The sequence below is a fragment of the Pinus tabuliformis genome, chromosome 2_1, assembly GCF_031772625.1.
Source record: "Pinus tabuliformis cultivar Carrire ecotype Pingquan chromosome 2_1, CPIR1, whole genome shotgun sequence".
Classification (NCBI taxonomy): domain Eukaryota; kingdom Viridiplantae; phylum Streptophyta; class Pinopsida; order Pinales; family Pinaceae; genus Pinus; species Pinus tabuliformis.
The window spans coordinates 356,369,372-356,377,700 of record NC_142299.1 but is presented as its reverse complement, the minus strand read 5'-3'; positions in this window follow the sequence as shown (position 1 = coordinate 356,377,700).

The following is an 8,329-nucleotide window of genomic DNA, read 5'->3' as shown; positions in this document are numbered from 1 at the left end:
CCCCACACCTTAGAGTAGGGGACTTTTTTTGTCTAGACTATGAGTCAAAAGAAAGACATGATGATAAAACCTCCTCCTCTAATTCCTAAAATGAAAAAGGTATACACAAGAAGAAGTAGGAGACTTTTGGAAAAGAAAATCTTTTCCCCTCCTCATATGCCATCTCTTGAACATATTGAAGTTTTTGAACCTGAGACAGAAGAAATAGAAGCTATTAAGGAGCCCACACTATCTAAGATCTATGGGGGAAGAAGGCCTCACACTAGACCACTGAGAAATTTGATGTTGAAATTCAAGCTTAAAGAAAACCCTAGCTTGGCACAACAATTTATTGAGGTAGATGATACACTTTAAAGATATCTGGTCATAAAAAAAGAGAAGCCTACAAGTTATACGAAGCCTAAGGATCAAATCAGAGAGCTTGTTGTTAAAGCCAATAAAACTAGGAAAAGGAGACAGAGTGAAGTTGATATTTTTTTGGAGGCAGCTAGCAGACTCAACTAAAACATTTACAGTGCAGAGTTTAGTTTTGCAAGTTTCCTTTTAGGAGAAACTCGACAAGCGCAGACAATTAATATGTCAGTGCTACTTTCGCTTCATTTTGGATGAGCGTTGACAGTTAAATTGTCAATGTGAATTTACCTCTGTTTCGAGACATCACTGACATTTAATTTTTTAGTGGTACCCAGTTTTTCTCCCAATTTGAGGTATGCCAGTTAATCTGTCATTCCTTGGGAAATTACTATTTTTGAAGGAAACAAGGAGAAATTTACATACATCGCTGAAGGAAGGATTTACGTACCAGATTCCCTTTTTTGTGGATCAAGACCAAATTTCAAGGAATAAATTGCCATACCAAGCATGATGATGAAGCAAGATTTTCAAATAATATGGGTAGAATATCAATAATCAATTTCGATCCTTAGCTTCAACCAAGTCTTTAGCAACAACATAGTTGTCAGATATGGAATATTATTATCTTGTTTATGATTGAACAATGTAATGTATTTAGTTTTAATTAGAGATTGTAAACGTGGCTATGGTTTTGTAAGTACTCTATAAAGCTGATAATGAAAGAAAACCAATGGTTCCAAATTTGAGAAAGAATTGTAATTTGTGTATGTGCTTTGTTTATGTTGGTTAATCATAGGTGACTAGTGATCGGAAGAACGTAGTGTTTCAAAGCTGAGAATTCATGTGTTGATATGTTCTAATTTGTTTCTTGGTGAATGTGTTTACCTCTATTATTTTCATTTAAATGTTTTATTATTCATGCTTGGATGAAGGTATTAAAGGTGAAATTCATGTTCATTTTCACACTGTCTTTCCCATTCAAGTATCACTTTTCTTATCTAAACTGAACAAAATTCTTCTATCAGATCCTCTATTTTAAACAATTTTTTGTTATTTTCTCCTACCACTCTCAATAGTAAGGTCGTCTAAGGATATATAAACTATCTTGCTCTTAGCCTCTGCCACTAAATCCAATGTTCTAGTGGCCGCTAATTTATTTACAATTTATATGACTCCATGCCCAAGGATACACTTTCTTTGCCTTACCATCATTTCCAAAACCCTACTGAACTCATGATCTAGCCATTGTACTAAAGACACAACCAACTGCTGAGGTGACACTCGATAGTTGAATTGTAAAGGAGAGAGCCCTCTCCAGGTTTAAGGGGCTAGCCTTTGGCCCTAAAGTTAGTTTTAAAGGGTTATCTTAGGGGTTTTACCTTTACAACGAAGGGGAAATTTTGTGAGAGATAACATGACCCATGATTTAATGAGTTGTACATGTGACATGTTGGTTAGGTGGTTGTTTCTTTGAAAGTGTGGTCGATTCCACTGGATGTTGATTAGTCTATTAAAAAAAATTTAGCACTAATAATAAGGCCACTTGGCAGCCTCTCATAGGGCCACGTGGTGCCCTCTGATTGGACCACCTCACCAATCTATATTGTTAATTCAACTACCGCATTCCCTCACATGATTGGTCCACCTGCCCTCCGTACAACCCATTCAAGATATGGCATTAGCACCATGTTTGTGTACAGACTGTCACATTAGCGTCCATACCCTGCACAATCAACCCTGCAAGTTGACTCTTTTACTATTCAGCTAAAACTTCAGAACATGATAACTTGCTCATATGGCGTCACATTGAGGTGATTCAAGCATCGTTGGAATCATAACGATGATCTCTAAAATTTGGCATTGGTTTCGGGAGATTTTGAGCACTTTGATTTTTTAGCATTTTCTGGATCCCTTGGATCAAGCATGGATCTTCTACAACCTCCTATGTTTTTGGTAAGAACTTTGAAATATTCTCTTTTAAAATCAAAAATTTTCTTCAATGTAAATATTTGATTGAGTATTGGTCTAATAACCTGTGAAGTTTGTGATGCTTTTGTATTAGATCTTATAAACACGCATTGGATGAGAAGTGTTTATGCAAGGTAGGAAAAGCTACATCTTCCTAGAAAGCATGAAAAATCCTAGAAGAAAATTTTGGTTTAAAGGAAAGTGACATGCAACAACAAGTTGTGTCACAGTCTGTTTAAAAATCAACAGAGAATTTAGCCACAAATCTAAGAGTTAATGAGTAAGACTCTGGGAAGAAAATAGAAATTGGAGAATTTGTTCATATGGATGAAGAAGATGCAACAAAGATTGAAGAGAGAGAATTTTGTTAAACACACACATGGCAGCAACAACATAGGAAAGATAAACATGAGAGTGCGTTTATTATTAACAAATGATATACATTTATGGTACATGGTGTGACCGTTGGGTTCCACGTCCCAAGGTCTCTTGGACTTCCTTAGTCTATTCGGCTTCCACACTAACCCTTATAGGATTAGGCGTCCAACATTTCCTCCCTTAATCCAAAGGGTTATGTATGGGTCCAAGAAGAGAGCCATAATACAAAATGTGGAAAAATGCATGGCAGCACTAGATTGAATGTGCTCTTTGAAATGTTGGTATAAAGGGTGGTGGTTTAAGGATGAACACCAACACTGGAACGCTTAGTGCAGTTCCCAGAATTCTTCCAAGTCTGGCATGAAGCTCAAGTCTTCTTCTAGAGGAAGTGCTTTTGATGTTTTGAAGAGGGAAACCTTCAACCATGAAAGGGAGGTCTCACCCCTCATAAAAGGGAGAATCTCAACCTGAAAAAGGGAGGCCTCAACCTGTGATGGTTTAAGGATTACCACCAACTCTGGAATGCTTCATGCAATTCCTGGAACTCGTCCAAGACTGGCAAGAAGATGAAGTCTTCTGCTAGAGGAAGTGTCCCTAATTCTATTCCTGGAACTCTTCCGAAACTGGCAAGAAGCTGAACTCTTCTACTAGACGAAGTATCCCAAATTATTTGAAGAGGCATTACCAACTGAAGGCATGCTCAAGGGCATCTTTGTCTCTGGCTACAACTCTGAAACTGGTGTGGCAGGTTGTGGCTCAGGCTCGCTTGATGTGACTTTGAAGCTTGTAGATGACCATCATTTCCCCCCTGTCACATACAAGGTAAGGTGATGGAGAAAACTCAACTGCAAGACTATTCAATACTCTAGAACAAGTTCTGACATGTGACTGGAATATCTTCTTGGCTGTTGATGCCCATTTCCAAGAAGCGATCCATCCAAGATGAATCTTTGTTCTTGCAAGACGTTTGTTTCTGAAGCATTTGTGTGAAGAATGGGTGGTTTTATGACAGTGCTTACATGGATGAAGATCAAAACAGTGATCTTTCAAATGGCCAACTTAGTCACAATGTTGGCATTTCACAATCTGTTGCAATGGAAGAGGGGCAGAATCTGGAACAACTGGAGGTGAACTGTCATGAGGAGCAGGTGAACTATCATGAATGAATCCAACACTTTGAAACTGAATGGGCTTTGAGTAATCTAGAATATGAAAGGACACATCCTTGTCGTATCCAAGACCAGTTCTGTGCTTGTTATGGACAAGCTCTTCCCAAGGTCTGATGATGGGCTTGGGAAATGCAAATTGAACTTCTGCATCTGCATGTAACTTTGCTGCTTTATTGGGTACTAAATATGAATGAACTATAACATTATTGACTTGCTGCTGATGGGTTGCTGTCTAAATGTTTTGAACAGAAACAGATTCAGAATGACGACTCCATTTTTTTAATTCTTCTTGCTGTAGTTGAGATTCAAGCTCCAAAAATTCTATCTTTTCTTATGTATACTGCAGACAGGTTTTAATATCACAGAGAGTGTTCTTGTTGATTTTCACTGTATCATGATCAGTAGAATGCATCAAAGTTTTCAAGAATTCTAATACTTCAGTAATTTGAGCAAATATTCTCCATTGTCAAACTGATCACAACTATGAACCAATGAGTAAAAGTAAGACCCACTAACAGTACAAAAACACAACAATATCCTCTATTAATGTGCACCTATTGACCAATGTGCAACCAACAAGCACCAATTACTCTTATGTAGTAGTTGAAGTAACAAGGAATCAGTGCATATATATGTAGATTGTGTTTGTATCCCTTCGACCTCCAAATCTACAAGTTTCTTGTATTTTTCATGACACACAAGCACCACAAAATTATGTTACTTGAAAAATACTGCAAGTATACAAACTTTAATATTTCTTGAAATGCCCTTCCATGTTTGACTGCGTACTGACTCTTTCAACTTCAACATAGCATGCCCTTTCAAGAGCCTTCCAAACATGCATAGTTTTCAAAATTACAACATATAGCTATTGCAGAAGAACTATTTAACGTTGTATTCACACCATTCACTGCAGCCACAAACAGTGGTAATGAACCAGTGCTATTAACACCAACACATGAATCAATACACAATACAAAGGGTCTGACTACTTTGACTGAACGCACAATATATAGTTTCAGAGAACGCCTAGGTCCGGCAACAGACACACAAAGAATGAGACAATGCAACATATGCTCAAATAGAGTTGGTGTGGAGCATTATATGTCGGGAGGAGGTAATTGGGGAAACACAGTTGAAACAATACCAACAGGGAAATGTATTTGAAACAATACGATGTATATGGACAGTTTTATACTTATGGACAGTGTTTAACAACGTATATAACTGGAAAACGTTAATGTATATAACCTAGAGCAGCCTTCTTTGCAGCTGGCTTCTTTGCTGGGGCAGCTAGTTTAACAGCCTTGGATGGCTTGGCAACAGGAGCCTTCGTAGACTTGATGGACAGAGAAGTGTGATACCAACAGCTTATCAACCAACAGTGTGAGCATTTTGGATGAATGACGACCCTCTAGTTCACTGTGGAGCAGCCTTTAATGGATACCAACATAGGACACCAGCTTAGGAGTAACGTACCAATGAAAGGATTATTCCGGGAACTGCATCAAGGGAACATCATTTTTTTCTTCTCGTTGTTCAAGTATACTATGATTGCCATTGTTAACCCAAAAATACTTCCATCAAAATCAGCAGATGCTACTTTTGGAAAGGAATCACAGTCGTTTCAGTCACAGGCTTTGCCAAATCCATTGGAATAAGCTTGAAACCCCATTTCTACATTCTAGCATCAAGCACTTCTAACACTAAGTTTTGGATTTGTTGGGAGTATCCATAGAAACACATCGTGCATACAACAACCAATTCATGCCTATTTCTACTCCCACTCCGACTCCGAGCATATTATTTTTCTGTCTCCTCTACAATCTGGCAAACTCAAAATCAAAATCTCAAATACACAGAACTTGTGATATCTCATTTAAACTGTGATATCATCGATTCGGGTTGGTTTGGACATCATAATCAAAATTTACAATTTTGTATGCCTGAGATTTTTGATACCATGCATCAAGATGGTTTCAACGCATATTAGAAAACAACGCAGTAATATATATCAGCATAATATGTTGAAATAATTCATGCAGGGATACAACAAAAGCAAGACAACAGACGACTTGTCTCCCTGTAATGAGCTACTCTGAAAATAGATGGAAATCTTAGCCTTGAGCTCCTTGAGCTAGTTTAAAAATTTGATTTCCTTTTGTAATGGAGCTCATGAACCTTAATCATGGCCATTTCGATTCAAATTCTTGCACTAAAAAATGCTTCGCAAATTTAACTCTTAAATCCTCACAACGTCCATTTAAATCTGTCACAAAGCCCCAACAACCGATGTTCTTAATGTTGTATCCAGAAAACATAAAATTTCGAGTATAGAAAAGTATTTCCAGCAGTTACTGACATTCGCTTCCTCATTCCTTCTCTCAGGAAAGAGTTTACTGCACCACCAGTGTAGCTCGAATTTGCTGATACAAACGCCCAAAAAATAATGGAGAACGGGAAAGGTACAACCTCTTCCCCCAGTACAACTAATAACTCCTCTCAAGAATTTTGGATGCAAGAAGACACTGCATAAATTCTAAAATGAGTTTGAAGAAATGAGAAAGTTTCTCGAGAAATTCTCACCTTCCAAGCAACGAGGAATCTTGAGACATCAGTAGATTCCACTCAGACAATACAGGAGGCCAATACTTCTGACATTGTGAAATTCAATGCATGCAATTTCCCCCTTGCAATTTATGACTGCTTACTCCAAGCCAAGCACTAATCGCTACTGTCAAAATTTGCCTTCTGTTCAAGTTAACGTCTGTCCCTCTAGGAATTGTAGAAATGGTAAAAGGCAGCTTGGAAGTAGTCAAATTGGTGATTCAAGATTCAAGCAACACTGTAATTCTTCCAATAAATATTGTAAATCTAATAAGATCGAAGTCAGTGAAATCAGCGATGGAATATCGCTGGATACATTCAGGAAGACTTAGACTTAATAGTGTACAATGAACCTATTTCTAACAACGAATCATTCTACATTCACTATCATAGGATAGCTGACAAAATGAGTGGCATCAATGTTTTATTTTATTTTTATTTTATCCCATTCTTGACACCAGTAAGAAGAAATGATGTAACAGTTCCTTCAATTGGTAATGGTGACAGCGTGCAACAAGAATAGTAATGACGCTTCTAATACGCAGGAAGGCAAAGTGCTAAGGAGCATCAGGTATGCATGGAACGTTAAAGTTAATGAAGACCAGGCCAGCGCTATTCAAGGCAGCTCAGACCAACTGCGCAGGGAATAACAACATGCCATTTTTTTTCTTTTCTACCAAAGGCATAAACTGTGAAGAAGAAAACTACAAAGGCCACACATTATGGCTCTGATACCATGTTAAACACACACATGGCAGCAACAACATAGGAAAGATAAACATGAGAGTGTGTTTATTATTTTCAAATGATATGCATTTATAGTACATGGTGTGACCGTTGGGTTCCACATCCCAAGGTCTCTTGGACTTCCTTAGTCTATTTGGCTTCCACACTAACCCTTAGAGGATTAGGTGTCCAACAAATTTCAAGCTTTTGTGTATGCAGTAAAGAAAGAGCATATAAGTGCTTGAGAACTCCATTGTAACATGGATCATGAAGATGATGATGGTATTTTTGCCTAAGAGGTTGAAACATTTAAGTTTGAGAATGAAAAACAAAGTTTTTCATATGAAGTAATGGTTTGCACAACTAAGAGTGCATCTCTCGTGAATTCAATAACAACTGAAGAACTTGGTGAAGTTGAAATTTTTAATGAGTACATGCATGCTCAGATATCCCACCATAGAATGGATGAAAATTATGTTGATGAAATTTGTGGTCTGCTTTTTTAAATAGGGATTGATGGTGGCAATATGGAAGGTGTCATTTTTTATGAAGAATTAGAGGTTGAACTTTTCATTGTAGCAGGAAGTTATGAAGCAAAAGTTGGGACTTCTAATAAAGCAATGTGTAATCTAGAAGAAAAAGTTGGAATTGCTTATGAAGTGGTGTGTAATCTAGCAGCAACTGACGATCAAGAAAAGGATGAACTGATTCAAGAGTTTTTTTATGAGAATATCCAATAACTGACGATCAAGAAAAGGATGGAGTGATTCAACAATTTTTATGAGAATATAAAATAATTGCATAATAGTGGAAGATTGTCTGAATGCAGTTGAAGAGTCTGAGAAGAAAAAGGAAGAGATGGCAGACGTAGAGAAAAAACAAAAATCAGAGAAAGCTCTCACTGCAGTGCATAATGAAGATGTTTTTAACATTGACTTTGAGTGTGCACATAAACATGACAACAATCAAATTATAATTATAGCTAAAAGAGAAGATGAAGAAAAAAATGTAGGAAAGGACATGGAATTTTTTGAAGATGAAGAAGAAAACATTGTAATAACCTTTCAACAATGAAGTAAAAAAGAGATCAAATATTGCTATCAAGAAATATGGTAGAAAGAAGATCA